This window comes from Mustela lutreola, chromosome 17, assembly GCF_030435805.1.
Source record: "Mustela lutreola isolate mMusLut2 chromosome 17, mMusLut2.pri, whole genome shotgun sequence".
Taxonomy (NCBI): domain Eukaryota; kingdom Metazoa; phylum Chordata; class Mammalia; order Carnivora; family Mustelidae; genus Mustela; species Mustela lutreola.
The window spans coordinates 27,527,690-27,542,909 of NC_081306.1; the positions used below are offsets into that span (position 1 = coordinate 27,527,690).

Here is a 15,220-nt window from a genome sequence, read left to right on the forward strand (position 1 = left end):
AAGAAAAGGAAACAAACAAGCAAAGGGGAAAATAATAAGACATAGAAAGAGAAACAAAGCAAGAAACAGACATTTCATTACGGAGAGCAAACTGATGGTTACTTGAGGGGATCGGAAAGGAGTGATGGATTAAATAAGTGATGGGGGTTAATTAGAGCACTTGTCATGATGAGCACTGAGTGCTATATGTTATATTGTACACATGAAACTAATACAACCATATATGTTAACTAACTGGATTTCAAATGAAAACTTTTTTAAAATCCCAGTTTTTAGCTCACATTCTGGCTTACAAAAGGGATTTAGTCAGAAATTTGGAAATTAGTTAATGAACAAATAAGGGGTGAACAGGCAGTTGTTAGATAAAATTACTATCCTTTCTGGCATGATCTTATACCTTTTATCTAGAATTATTTTTAGCACATTAGACTCTTCTTATTTTATTTTGAGTCATTAAACAAAAATTTCCTCAAAAGACCTTAGACTCCATCCAATTTGAGCAACACTGTGAGAGAGGAAATGGTGTCAAAGAGGAAAAAAAAAAAAGATGAAACTACATGTGTTTACTAGTGAATGCATAGTTCTTCCACAGAAGAAGCTCTAAATGGTCATGGCTCCAGCTTTATATGTGTTCAGTCATATGTTCAGAAGTAGGTAACACTATCAAAAAATATAAAGCATCTGAGATTATTTTCCCTTATTTGAAAGCTGGTGTATGAGTCTGCCGTGGTTTCTTGGGTGTTGATAGAAGACGCAGACTCATGGTTCAGAAATAATATAGTTTATTATTCACAGCAATAGAGGTAGCCAGAATATTAACAGTATTTGTGTGTGTGTGTGTGTGTGTGTGTGTGTGTGTGTGTGTGTGTGTAGGGGTGGGAGTTATATATCAGTTCTGAGCCTCAGTTCCCACAAAAAGAATCAAAACAGAGGCAGATAATATTTGCAAACACAACAGGTTAAGTTAAAAAAAAAAGATACTATTTCTGTCTTCCAAGTCTATTCAATACAACCATCTTCAAAGGATGGTCTAGAACAAATAATAAATGCAGAAATGTAAGCAACCAATTGAAAAGTGTCTCCCAAGAAACACACTTTGAGAGTCTTCATTTGACAAAAATACTATAGGATATTACATGGATCAGGTGCATTGAATACTGGAAGGTTAAAATTACAAGGGACCAAATATTTTTAAGCAGTTCTGGCATCCAGTAGAGTTCAAATAGGTTTTATAAGATTGAGGAAAGAAGCCATCAAAACCTGGGCCCAGGGGCGCCTGGGTAGCTCAGTGGGTTAAGCCTCTGCCTTCGGCTCAGGCCATGATCTCAGGGTCCTGGGATCGAGCTCTGCATCAGGCTCTGTGTTCAGCAGGGAGCCTGCTTCCCCCTCTCTCTCTGCCTCTCTGCCTACTTGTGGTCTCTGTCTGTCAAATAAATAAATAAAATCATAAAACAAAACAAAAAACCTGGGCCCAATTTTCCCAAAAGTATGATTCTGATCCCAAAAGTATGATTCTGATTCTAGTCTCTATGATGTTATCCCTTGAAGACAATGTCTCTAATTGACTTGAATTAGTTTACTAAAGAGCATACCCCCATTTGTTGTAGGAGATGAACAATATTTTAACCTATGCTCACGTAAGTAACTTGGTGCATAATCCCTTTTCTATTAAACCATAGTGCAAGGACCAATGCCGCGTTTTTGAGAGAACCCCAAGCTATTTTTCTAGAATGGCCGTATGCCTATATATCAGGCGTCCTGTTTTCACTCCCTTTGTGGAGCACCTACCCTGGAGGTCATGTAATAACCAATGACCAAAAAACAATCAAAAAGCCCAAACATCCAGGTCGAAGTGCCATCCCTGCCTGGAGATGAGTAGACTGCTCAACAGATCCTGGGCAGGCATCTCAGCCCAGGCCTGTGCTGGGGAAGCTGGTTGCTGGCTTTGGGCGCAATCAGGAAGCCAGCAAACTGACTGGAGAGTGCAGCCAGGGTTAACAGGACTGATGACCTTTTCGCAGCCAGGCCATGGGCGGACACCCGCTCAGGGAGCCAGGCTAGGAGTCTGCCCAGAGCCGGCGCTGGCCACGCTTGCAGCCCCCCAGGGCTTCGGTCCCGCGCCCCAGCCCGGGCCGGCCTCAGGAGGGAGGGGGGCGGGGGCGGCGCAGAGAAGGGGCTTTGCTAATTGCCAAAGCGGGTAGTGAGCTCGGGGAGGACTCAGGAGGGATGGGGGCGGGGGCGGGTCGAGGGCGGCGGGAGAAGGGACGTTGCTAATTGCCAAAGCGGGAAGTAAGCTCTCGGAGGATGTGGCGGAGAGTCTGGGAGGAGGTGGAGCGGCTGGCGGAGGAAAGGCACGCAGCGCCGCGGTGCTGTGCTGCGGCCCAGTCGGGACTGCAGGACCCACCGGACTCGCCGTCCGTGGGCTCCTGCGTGAGGCCCTGCAGTCCCGCTCCTGCTGCCTGCTGCCCCTTCCCGCCCCAAGGCTTCTCCGAACCACCCTCTGCGCACAGGTAAAGTTACACCGCGCCGCGCCCTCACCAGGAGCAGAAAGCTGGGGACGCGACCTGGGGGCGGGGAGGGGGGTTGTCTAGGCCCAGCCTCCCAGGAACCCCAGGGCACCGGGACCACCCCGGACGCTGGGCCGAACCCGGGTCCGCATGGGGTCGGGCTGGGGACAGTGCCTTGCGAGGTGCCCCCCACCAGCGGGCGCACTAGCCCCCATCGTTGGGCACCCCCACTCCCGCGTGCTGAGGACCACCTTCCCTCCCCAGCCTTGGCCCCGCTGCTTTTGTTCTGGACTTGGGATCCCAGGTGGAAACTAGACCCTCAGACCTCCCTGGCAGCAAGGAGGGCAGGGAGGGATTCTTGGTCTTCTGCCCTGGCTCTTCCTCTCTCCCCATTCACAAGCCTTCTGGCTTCCCTTTCCTCTCCTCATTGTCAGTTTTATTAAATGGTTTTCTTCTGCATGTTGACCCGAAGAGCTATTTCATGAAAGAATATACACGAAACTGAGTCGGAGCCCACCTGTGAGAGCCCACCTGTAGAGGCCTTTCTTTAGAATGGTCTCTGGTTCTAGCCTCAGTTCAGAATACTGCATGTACCTGAGGACCTAGTCCAGATGTTTCTTTCATCTCTGACTTGAATTTGAAATCCTCCTCAGACTTCAGCTTCCAGGATTTCTCCAGTCCTTGCTCTCCCACTGTCTTGGTGGGGATCCGCCATGAGTGTTGAACCCAGGAATGAATGAATGATATATACCACAGGTCGCTGGGGCTTTGTCTTGTTTTGCTGAGGTTGGAAAGGCTTGGGAGAGACCCCCTGTATGCAGATACAGAGCAGCATGCAATTGCTTAGATAAACGTGATCCCCACTATATTGCTTGGGCATTGAACATTTCGCCCTTAACCTGTGGCTTGAGCAGTTAGGAGGAGACAATCTGGAGGTGAATCAGAAGATGGCTGAATCCACATGGTGGTGGTCTGGGTTTGGGAGATTTTCCTGGAGATTCAAACGAAAGATCTAAATTCTTCCAGTGGGGAGTGGTAAACATTTTATGGATGGGAGATGGAAAATAAATGGTCTGGTTAACCTTTCCCTCCCCCTCAAAACCCATTATTTGAAAAAACAAAAAGAGAAGTGAAGGGAGAAATCCTCCCACTCCCATCCCCACTCACCTCCATAGCCACCTCCTCTTCCAAGAACCGAACAAACAAGGTGCCAAGAAGTGTTAGGTACCAGCAGTGGTCTCAGATCTCATTCAAGGATCATGGTGAAAGGCATTCAGAGATTGTGGGGGCACAGGGATCCAATTAAGGGGGACAAGTTTAAGGTTTGCCTGGCCCCCTAAAAATTAATGGCACTAGAGAAGATGAGTTTTGGGAACTATAGGTTAATGGATACAATGTGTAAAAAGCTTCAGTGAGTCATGGTGGGAAGAGGCCATGAGGGCAGCAAATACAGTCTTAGATGATGTTATTAATAGCACTACAGGCTCTAGATTTCCTGTGGTGGCAAGACCAGCCCGGCCAAAGTGGATACTCACAACCTGGAACAGAGGGTCTTGGAGATCCCAGCACGTGAGTTATGATGAGAAGGTAAAATGATAGGAGGTGTCCTTTGGAAGGGCTGTCTCCTTGACTTTAAAAGGGAGAACCCACATCTGTAGGTGAAATCTTTTTGGCTACAAAGAGGGCCGAGGCCTCCTAAGGTCAAGGTCTCCTCGTCACTTGCAAAGATGTTGAAGAACATATTCAGACATTTCAAAGATGTCCTCATGTCCATCGGTTCCCACTCTGGAATTCTATCAATAAGGTGAGAGTTCCTCTAGTTGCAAAAAAGATCTAAAAAGACGTCCCTTTCTCATGTAATTTCTGTAACCTCCAGGGCACACCCACCTCCACCTTCCAGCTCTGTAATGAAGCCACAGCTGGTGCCAATTTGTGGAACTCCTTAAAGGCTATTCTCCCTTATATACCCCCGGACCAAGTTCCCATGCTCCCTCACCTGATTTCCTGCACTCACCTCCCACCTGGTGTGTTCACACCTGCAAGTGCCTTTTACCAACCCCTTTGCCAAAAGGCAGCCAGAGTGACCTTTCAAAGACCTATCAGTTCCTGGCATTTGTCTCCATAGAAATCTGCACTGATCTTCTAACAAATTCCCAGTCCTCCAAAGGCACCCATAATCCTCGCATCAGTTTCTTCATAGCCCTCCAACTGACTGATGCCTGTTCTGCCCCATCTCTCTGCCCTTCAACCACACTGCCTCCCTCTTCCTGTGGAGACCCCTCATGGCGCCTGCCTCCAAGCACAGGTGATTCCCATTGATGGGAAGACCCTCTTCCTCTCCCCTATCTCCCCACTCCAGTTACTCCCAGTTATTCCTGAGCTCACAAGCCCCATGGTACACACTCTCCATGCAGCCTGCTCTCTCTTTTCTAGCACTGGCCTCCGTTTCTAGCTGTGGTTGTGTCATGGATGTCCCTCCCCAGCCAGCCTCCAAGCTCTCCTTCCCTTTAGCTCCAACACCTGACACAGTGCCTGGCACGTAGTAAGCCCTGGCTAGCTTCTAAGAGCCTCACTGAGGGACTGAAAGCATTTTAAAAACGTCACCACGTAGGCTCCAAACTGTAGGCAGAAAAATCTTTGCCTGGATTGACATTTTAGAGACGTATTCGTCAAGTTGGATATGTTCACTGACTTTACCTTGTAAAATTAAAAAAAAAAAAAAAGGACCTCTGTATCGCTTCGCATCTAACGAAGGCACATGTATACTATTAGACCACGTTATGAGCTTAATGGAAGGAGACAAGATGTTTTCGCTAAGAAAATGTATAAGACTGTTGAGGTCAAGTGGGAGGAAACAGTCCGTTTGTTGGAGCATTGCTATCTTACTCTATCACAGCCACTCATAAAAATCTGACACGGGGTGAGTCAGAATTGTCTGTCGGAGATGAGTTAGATCTTGCTCATGTTCCTACAGACATGAAATCCAGGAATGAAGAAGGAGGCTTTGAAAGCCTGGGTTGAGGAGGCGGTGTGGTTCACTGCGATGAGCTAAGTGCCCAGGGCCACCGGAGGACATGCGGGCCTGTGTCCTTCCTTTGTTCTGGGGTCCCTCTTGCACCATGTGGTGAGGCTGGTGGCTGGGAGCAGCTCAGGACAGGACCCGGTGGCATCTTACCTCTCCCACCCTCCTGTGGGCTCCAGTGGGCTCCAGTAGGTCCCAGGGGACAGCCTGCCTTCCTTGCAAAGCCCAGTAGCACTGGGAGCAGAAACTGGGACCAAAGAGTGAGCACCCTGTTTGACAAGCTGGACCAGCCACCTCTTCTCCAGATGCAGGGGGAGCCCTGGCATGCTGACTCCTCCCTTCTCCCTTTCCCCTTTCCTCTCTTCCTCCCTCTTCCCTTCCCCTCTCTCCTTCCCTGGTGGTGCCCTTTCCCAATGCCCACTTCATCCCTTTTCCTTTCTACATGCCTGTCTTCTAGAGTTTCTTCTCTTTCCTCCCCATTACTTCCCTTCATCTGAATCTCCTCTTTGGTCCCTTTGTCCCTGCTCTCTGCTCCTCCTCCCCTTCCCTGGCCCCTGTTCCCCTCCATCCCGACTGCAGGCAGAGCTGGACTAACATGCTCACTTGCTAGCTCAGCCACCCTCCAGAGAATCACTCCTTGGTGGCCACCTTCCTGACCCCCTGGTCCCTTCTCCACTTGTTCAGATATTGCTCTGAAGTCTGAGGAGGACAGAGGCGGGGCTGCCACAGAATCAGGCCAGAGGAGAACCAAACCATGTGTCCACACTGTCCCCCAGCACTGCTGCTCTGAGAGCTTTCAGAGTCCTCAACAGGGTTAGGATTTAGGGGCTTCTTCAGAACCGGGAGTGAAAACAACCATAGGTCAAAAGAAAAGCTATGGCCCCCACACAAAAATAATAATCACAAATGAAAACTATGTAAACTCTGAAGTCCCAAAGTCGAAGAATTGCCTTGAATCTGTCGCCAGAAAGCACCCAAGGCCTCACTCTCTGGGTTCTGGGTGCCCTGGGAATGGCAGGAGGCTCTGACATGCTCCTGCCAAACGATGGGGGCTAGCCCGCCCACTGGCGGGGGGGTGGGGGTTACTTCGTGCAGCGCTGTCCCCGGCCAGACCCCTGGCGGACGGGGTGCAGGGAGGCGTCCGGGGTGTTCCCGGTGCCCTGGGGTTCGCGGGAGGCTGGGCCCCGACACCCACCCACCCCGCTCGTGCTCGTGGCCCGGGTTTTCTGCTCCAGGTGAGGGCGCGGTGCGGTATCACTTTACCTGTGAGCAGAGGGTCCTCCGGAGAAGATATGGGGCGGGGAGGGGCAGCAGGCAGCGGGAACAGGACAGCGCGGCCTCGGAGGCTAGGCTGGAGCACGGGAGCGCAAGGGCGGCGAGTACTGTAGGTCCTGCAGTCCCGACTGGGCCGCAGCACAGCACCCTGGCGCTGCGCGCCCCTCCTCCGCCAGCCCCTCCACCTCCTCCCGGACTCTCCTCTGCATCCTCCTCGAGCTCACTTCCCCCCTCAGGAATTAGCAAAGCCCCTTCTCCGGGCCGCTCCCGCCCCGCCCCCGCCCCCCTCCCTCCTGAGTCCTCCGCGAGCTCACTTCCCGCTTTGGAAATTAGCAAAGCCCCTCTCTGCGCCGCCCCCGCCCCCCTCCCGCCTGAGGCCCGGGCCCTGGCTGGGGTGCAGGGCAAAGCCCAGGCGGGCTGCGAGCATTGCCAGCGCCCACTCTGGGCAGCCTCCTAGCCTGGCTCCCTGAGCAGGTGTCCTCGCGCGGCCTGGCTGCAAAAAGATCATCAGTCCTAAACGCCAGCTGCACTCTTGGGTCAGTTTGCTGGCTTCCAGATTGCGCCCAAAGCCAGGAACCAGCTTCCCCAGCACAGGCCTGGGCTGAGATGCCTGCCCGGGATCTGTCTGAGCAGTCTCCTCTTCTCCATGCAGGGATGGCACTTCGACCTGGATGTTTGGGTTTTTTGTTTGTTTTTTTTGGTCATGGGTTATTACATGACCTCCAGGGTAGGTGCTCCACAAAGGGAGTGAAAACAGGACACCGTGATATATAGGCATACGGCCATTCTAGAAAAATAGCTTGGGGTTCTCTCGGAAACGCGGCATTGGTCCTTGCATTATGGTTTAATAGAAAAGGGATTATGCACCAAGTTACTTAAATGAGCATAGGTTGAAATCGTTTACTGAGAGTAAATATGTAAAATAGTTATATTTTAACTATAAATCTATCATCAATCATAAATCTATTACACGAAGGTTACAGGCAATTGAAATGCAAGAGCACTCTCTTCAGGGTTTTAAATAATCCGTGTCTGTCTTGGCACATGAGAATGCAAAGATAGGAAATGGTTTGTAAAAGATCATATAATAGCTTTTACTAATTCTATTTATTTGACAGACAGAGATCACAAGTAGGCAGAGAGGCAGGCAGAGAGAAAGATGGGGAAGCAGGCTCCCCGCCAAGCAGAGAGCCTGATGAAGGGCTGGATCCCAGGACCCTGAGATCATGACCTGAGCCCAAGGCAGAGGCTTAACACGCGGAGCCACCCAGGCGCCCCCAGATGAAATACATTTCTGACTTAGAAACTCCATATAGAATTTTTTTGTCCATGATGACAACTGAAGAAAATGTGTCATCCCTAAACCTAACCTTAACCCCTAACAACGCTGAAACCTAAGCTGACCTTAAAGCCCAAACTAGAACCCTGAATCCCAAACCTGAAATGGAACCCAAAGCCTGTACCTGAGCCCTGGATCCAAGCCCTGAACCACGAACCCAAACCCTAAACCAGACCTCCAAGTCATGAACCCTGAACCCAAATCTCAGCATGAAGCCAAACCCCAAATTTGACCTTGAACTTTATCCCCTAAGCCCTGAGTCTTAAAGCCTAAATCATAAACTTAAAGCCCTAAACTATAACTCTGTTCCCTTGTCCTTCACTCTAAATCCTCACCCTAACACTAAACCCAAAGCCTGATCTAGAACTCTGACTAAAACCTGAACCTGAACCCAAATTCAAACCCTTCACCACACTTTGCTTATACACTTGCCATGGATGGATATTTGCAGTTTCTACCTTTTGATTCTTGTGAACATTGTTTGGGTTGGGGGCTAGGGTTAGGGTCTTGGATTAGGGTAGGGTCCAGGCTTGAGACCAAGTTGAGGTCAGAGTGTGGGTCTGCATCAGGGCCATGTTCAGTGCCACTCTTTGGGTCAAGGACTGTTGTAATTCCACATTGTTTCCAATTCATTGTTCCTTAGCTATTTGGGGGGAAGTTGGGGGGTATTGGGCTCCATGCAGCTTGAATTTCCGGAATGAAATGGCGTCAGCTGGACCCCGGGAGGGAGCAGGACCTTCCACTGAAGGGTGAGCTCCCACAGTCCTGCACTGCCTTCCACCGCCTGCAGAGGGCGCCAGACCGCAGCTCCCGCCCTGAGCCCAGGCTGCGCAGCCACAGCTGGGTTCGGAGCCCCGGAGCCCCGCCTCTTCAGGACCCACTGTGGAGACTTCTGGAGAATGTGGGGCGCCTCCCACCCTGACAGGACAAGCTGAGGAGGGTGTGGCTCTGCAGCCACACTGACCGGACCCGTTGTGGAGGACGCGCCCACACTGGCAGCAGTCCGACCTCCTAAGGACTCTGGAGGAGGTGAGGAGAAGCCGCCTGAGTGGACTGTCAAGGGGTTCGTGGTCTCAGGACCCCACAGAGGAAGGGCGCCCTGTGTAGACACTGGGGCTTCCGTCGTTTTGTGTGAGGAGACGTGGCCTCCTGCTGTGCTGTGCGCGGGGCTGTGGGGTCCCCCCTTTCTGGGCTCGGGTGCTCCTCGGTCCTTGTCTGTGTTTGTGTGCTCGCGGATTCGGTTCCTGGGGCTCCTCAGATGGTCTGCAGTCAGGGAGCGTCCGCCTGCTTCGGTGCTTGTGCTCCCCCCACCTCAGCCCTGCGGGGTCCTTCCCGTGTCCACACCCACTCCAGGCTTGTGCCGAGTCCCGAAATTCAGGAGCCAGAGTGAGGACTCTGTAGACGGTTTTGGGGAGAGTAGGTATTTTCCCAGTGTGGGTTCTTCCCTGAGCACAGTGCCTCCCCATCTCCGTGTGTCCCCCTCCCTGTCTGTCGTCATTGTTGCAGGGCTGTCAGAGGACAGGTCTGTCACCTTCTTGGTTCAGGGGCCTCCCGGGTATCTTGCTGCCTTGGATGCAGGTGTAAATGAGATCGTTCTCCGTAGTCTCTTTCTGATGGTTCCTTCTGAGCACGTAGGAGTGCCACTAATTTGTGCATATTGATTTTTTTCCTTGCAAGTTCTTGAATGTATTAGTTCGATTTGCCTTAAACTCCATCTGCCAGTTATTTGACCAGCAGCATGGGTTTATTTGGGAAGAGCAGAGAATGGCAGTCTGGGCTGAGCAAGCTACGGTCCCATCACAGGCAAGTGCGAGAAACAAAGGAGAGGAACATTATTTCATGGAGGAGGAAGAAGTTGGGAAGGGTGCTTGAAGGAAAGTCCCCTGGAGAAAGGCAGAGTGATGGAGAATTCTCACCAGCTGAGCTGCAAAGCTCCTACAAAAAGTCAGGAGATGAACCTCCGGCTTCCCCTGTGGGGCCTGGAATTGGTGAGTCTCTCCTGTGGGGGATTGCAATGTGGGGTCTGTAATGGGCACTGAGCACCAGGCGCCCCCTTCCAGCCTCCCCTTCTGGCATCCCCCGTCCACTTTACTGGGGCTTCCCTTCCTGCTTTTGCACAGTTCTAACCAGCTTGTGGTGGAAGGTTGTGGAAAACTGAAATTCCAAGTCCACTGCTTCTACTGCACCTGAGATACAGGGGTCCATTATTTAATCCTCCCATGAGTCTCTTGCTAACATGTGTCCTCTCCATGTTGGGTGACCTGGATCTGGGAGGGCTTGGCCTCCATCCCAAAGTCTGATGTTCTCCCTGCTTCCGTGTCGTCGTGCTAACATGGATGTTTGGAAGAGTCATTTCCTCTGCGGTGATTTCAAAGTGCAGTCAGCTTGTTATAGCAGCACAAATACGTGCTGTCTCCACACTCAGATTCCCCAGCCGTCATTTCTTTACCACGTTTGCCACTTCACACGGGATGCTTCAGTGTGTTTGATCCCACACCAGGACAATGTCCTGCAGAACCACCACATAACCTGAAATGAGGAGATCATTACAGAACCCATCCAAGGGTTAGTGTTAGGGACCAGGGACATGGCAGGACTAACCTGAAGACCCCATGGAGAGCTGTCTGGGTGGCTGAGTTGACAGTGTACGTGAGGGTGTCTGGCTCTGGCTTTGTGTCCAGGAGTCAGCTCTGTGTGGGTGTGTCCTCAGCTGGGCATGCAGATTTCTGCTCCTCTGAATCCTTTCCGGAGTTCCAAATGGCACAGTTTCCTTCTGGGCGGCAGGCTGAGTCCTCTGGGATTGCCCAGGTGTCCCCAAATTGTAGGGCACCTACTGCAAGGCCTTAGGGGTCAGAATCCTGAGAACCAAACCAAAGGTTATGGTTAGGGCCCACCACATGGCAGGCCCGATCTGCCAGCACTCTGTCCATCTTTCTGGGGGAGGGGGCAGTCGAGGGATTTGTTCAGGGTGAGTGTCAAGCTCCAGGTTTGCATCCAGGGGCCTGCTGAATATGGGGGTGTCCAGAGGTAGGAATGCAGATTTCAGTTCCTCTGAATCCTTTCTGGGGTTCCAAATGGCATGGTTCCTTTCAGGGTGGCAGGGTGAGTCCTATGGTGTTCCTACTGTCTTCAATCTCTGAGGCTTTGGAGCCAGGCCGTCGGGGACAGACCTCTCAGGACAGAATCTAGGCTTAAGAGTTTGTGCCTATGGGCATGGCTGCACTGATCTGAAAGCACTGTGGCGAGGATCACAGGGGTCTGAGTTGAGAGCATGGTTCAGGATCAGTATCAAGGTCTGGGTTTGTGTCCAGGGGACCGCTGAATGTGGGGGTGGTCTCAGATGTTCAAGACGATTTCCCCTACTCTGAATCCTTTCCAGCATTCCAAATAGCCGGTGGCAAGCTGAAATCTCTGGGATTTCTCAGGTCTTGCCCTTGCCCTTGCAAGGGCAAGATACTTTTTACAGTAAAAGAATTCACCAGATGAGCTGAACAGCAGAAAAGACACAGCTCAGGAGTAAATCAGTGAACAGGAATATCATGCCAAAATCTTCTTTGAGAACACACTACAGAGCAAGGGAAGATAGGAGAGAAAGCTGAGATATAAAGGACAAACCCTCCAACTTTCCAACATCATTCCCTACTTGTTTATTTCCATTGCTGTCAGCTCCTCCCCAGTCAAAAATAAGTCACCTGAGCCAGCCTTTTTTCTTCCTGAGTTTGGGGCACTGCAAAGCCCACCAGAGGGGCCAAGGGCACCCCTGTACCTGCTGAGCTGAGCCCATTTGTACCCCAACATGGAGAAGGTACCAGCCTGGCCCTCTGGTGCTCCATGGTCTGTGGCAGTCCTTCCTTCTGGACCCTGCTTTGCTGCTCTTCCTTCCCTAACCCTGGTCTCAAACTAGGGATTGCTCCTGGAGGAGGAACTCAGGGAGATGAGGCTCAGGAGGGCCTCCCTGCCTGGAATCTCCGTGTGAGGAGTGCACAGCCAACAGATTTTGCGCAGGGACTTGCAAAATGCAGAGAGGCAGATTTCCTTTCTCTCTTTCTCTCTCTCTCTCTCTAGCCTCATACCAGCCGGGAGTTCTTAGAACTTTCTTCAGTGACTTCTAGGTGTAGCTTGGCCACTATTTCCACAGAAAGGCCACTTGAGCATGATCAAACACACGTATAAGCAATTACATTAAAAAAAAAAAAACAATAAGCCAATGCACACAGACCTTTGACAGCAGCACAGGACGCTCAAGGGACCAGAGTTCCTACCTTGGGCAATAGTGGTAGAGGCCGGGTTCTGCCACGCAGGTCCCTAGACCTTTGGCAGTTTCCATGATTGCAAATCCAGACATTCAGAATCCTGAGGGGCAACATACTAACCACAAAAGAGCAAAAATTCATCAGGATTCAGAGAGTGGAAATCCATTTGTACTGGAAAAGAAAGAAGTAGGCTTGCTGTGAATCCAGCAGGGAGGACAGGCATAGATAAAGGCTGGTGTATGGGTCACGGAAACTATTGTTTCTCAAGGGTCATGCTGTCTCTGTAAAATGCTATGAGGACTGTCTCTTGGGGAACTCCTGCTTTCCTACCAGTGACGCCCCCAGATTCTGCTTTGCTAGTCCCATGGATTCCTGGGGATACCCAGTTGATAAGCTACGCTGTCCTCATGACAACACTTGCTAATGGACTGAATGTGTGTGTCTTGTCCCAATTCAGATGTTGAAGCCCTGACCCTCAAGGAGTGCCATCAGGAGGTATGGGCTTTGAGAGGTGATGAGGTCATGAGATTGGAACACTTGTGAATGAGATAAAAGCACTTCTGAGAAAAGACCTGAGAGATTGTTCTGCCAGCTGTCATCCATGCAAGGCTACAACAGAAATATGGGCATCTATAGATAATGAAGCAGTCTCTTGCTAGATATCAGATCTCCCAGGATCTTGCTTTTGGACTTCTCAGTCTCTAGAACTGCAAGGAATAGTACATGTTTTGCTGTTTCAGCCACCCAGTCTGTCATCATTTGTTGCAGCAACTTGAGCTGAATAAGGCAGAGCCCAAGTCCTGGTTAATCCCTGCTTCTACTCATTTCCCCTCAGAAAGAGCTTCTAATCCAGAACTGACCTCTGCTTTCCATTCACGTGCTTCAGACTCCTTCTGTGAGAGCCCAGACTTTGTAAAAGACTCTTCCCTCATGGCAACCAGCATTCTGTGACTCCTGAGGAATGTCCTCCCTGACTATATTGAGTCAATCAATCTGATTTTGATTCTGGAGTCCCAGGATCAAGGACTGCATCAGGCTCCCAGCTTCATGGGGAGTCCGCTTCTCCCTCTGACCTTCTCCCCTCTCATGCTCTCTCTCTCACTCTCTCTCTCTCTCTCAAATAAATAAATAAAAATCTTTTAAAAATCTGATTTTAACGGACCATAAGCTTGTTCTTGCTGGTCTTTGGAAGATTAGGCATTAGCCCTTCGGAGAAAGTTCTGAATGTCTGCTTCATGAAGGGGTGAACTGTGTCCCCAAAGTCTAATCACAGATGCTGAGACAAATCCTCCCAGGTGCTGGTTTTTCAAAGCACTTAATGCTTTGGCTTTGAAGTTCCTCACTTGACAGTTCTGCTTTAATCAGTTTGTGACAAAACAACCAATTGGTGGTGGATGCAAAGTGCACTGATAAAGTTAATGTCAGGGAACAATTTTTTGAGTATCAAGCATGTGCATGTGTGTGCACACACATATCCATGTGCTAAGCATTATGGTAAATGTCTGACAAGAACTAAAACATCAAAATGTCAGGATACCCCATTAGCTGATATTTTTATTATTCCTACATCCTAAACTATGAAAATCAGGGTCAGAGAATAAGAAGTGGCAAAAAGAATCAAGATTTGAGGCAGTTCGATTTCACAGCCAGCCTTGATCAATAGGCATGTACACCTGTGTCTACTTTCAGCTCTGTGTAACCTTGCCATAACCTTGGATAAGCCATTCATCTCTCAAGTTCAGGTTCTTGGTCCAAAGAGGGAAGGGGCACAGGTTGAGTACCTCCGGTGGGACTTCCTGGCAGGCTTGTTCATCCAAGCATTCCTGTTTCAGTTTGAGTAATTGAATCAAGTCTTTGTTTTACCGAAGGCCAAGCTTGTCCAGTGTGTCCATGCCACCAGCCAACAACATTTGTCCATGCCATGTAACAACTGAGCAACGGTTCATAGGAATGGGGGGAGGAAAAGATGTCCACAGGTGTTGACAGATGTTCTGCATGGAGGGACAGGAGCTGGGGCCATCACCTGCTGTTTCTAGTGGCCTTCTCTGTCGAGTTAAAATAAATGGCAATAATTTGCAACGACAGGGATGAAAGTAGAGGGTATTATGCCAAGCGAAATAAGTCAGTCAGAGAAAGACAATTATCATATGATCTCACTCATATGTGGAGTTTAAGAAACAAAACAGAATCATAGGGGAGTAAAGGAAAAAAATAAAACAAGATGAAGTCAAAGAGGGAGACAAACCAGAAGAGACTTTAAAAAAAAAAAAAGATTTTTATTTACTTATTTGACAAACAGAGATCACAAGTAGGCAGAGAGGCAGGAAGAGAGAGAGAGGAGGATGCAGACTCCCCAGGGAGCAGAGAGCCTGATGTGGGGCTCGATCCCAGGACCCTGAGATCATAACCTGAGTTGAAGGCAGAGGCTTTATCCCACTGAGCCAGCCAGGTACCCCTCAGAAGAGACTCTTAATCACAGTAAACAAACTGAGGGTTCTTGGAGGGGAGGGGGATGGGTGGATGGGGTAACTGGGTGATGGACATTAAGGAAGGCATGTGATACAGTGAGCACTGGGTGTTATAAAAGACTGATGAATCACTAACCTGTATGTCTGAAACTAGTATTATATGTTAATTAATTGTATTTAGATTAAAATTTTCTTTAAAAATAATTTTAAAATAAAATAAATAACAATCAAATAATGATCAGAGTTATCCAGCAGGGAGTATCAGATCTAGATGTCAGTTAAATTTAAGGGGCTTGCCGAAGTTTAGGAGAGTCACGCTAGGTCATTTTCCTGTGTGGGGAAGTCTTCAGGGGCAG

At 49.8% G+C, this 15,220-nt stretch overlaps 1 long non-coding RNA gene across 1 annotated transcript in view; it reads left to right on the forward strand.

The window, feature by feature from the left end:
* The first annotated feature begins 2,305 nt into the window (after positions 1-2,305).
* The window catches only part of LOC131819926 (uncharacterized), an 84,333-nt gene continuing 71,418 nt past the window's right edge, over positions 2,306-15,220 (forward strand). The window contains exon 1 of the long non-coding RNA XR_009349386.1: positions 2,306-2,510. This is a non-coding gene — a long non-coding RNA (uncharacterized LOC131819926). The remainder of the gene's footprint in view (positions 2,511-15,220) is intronic.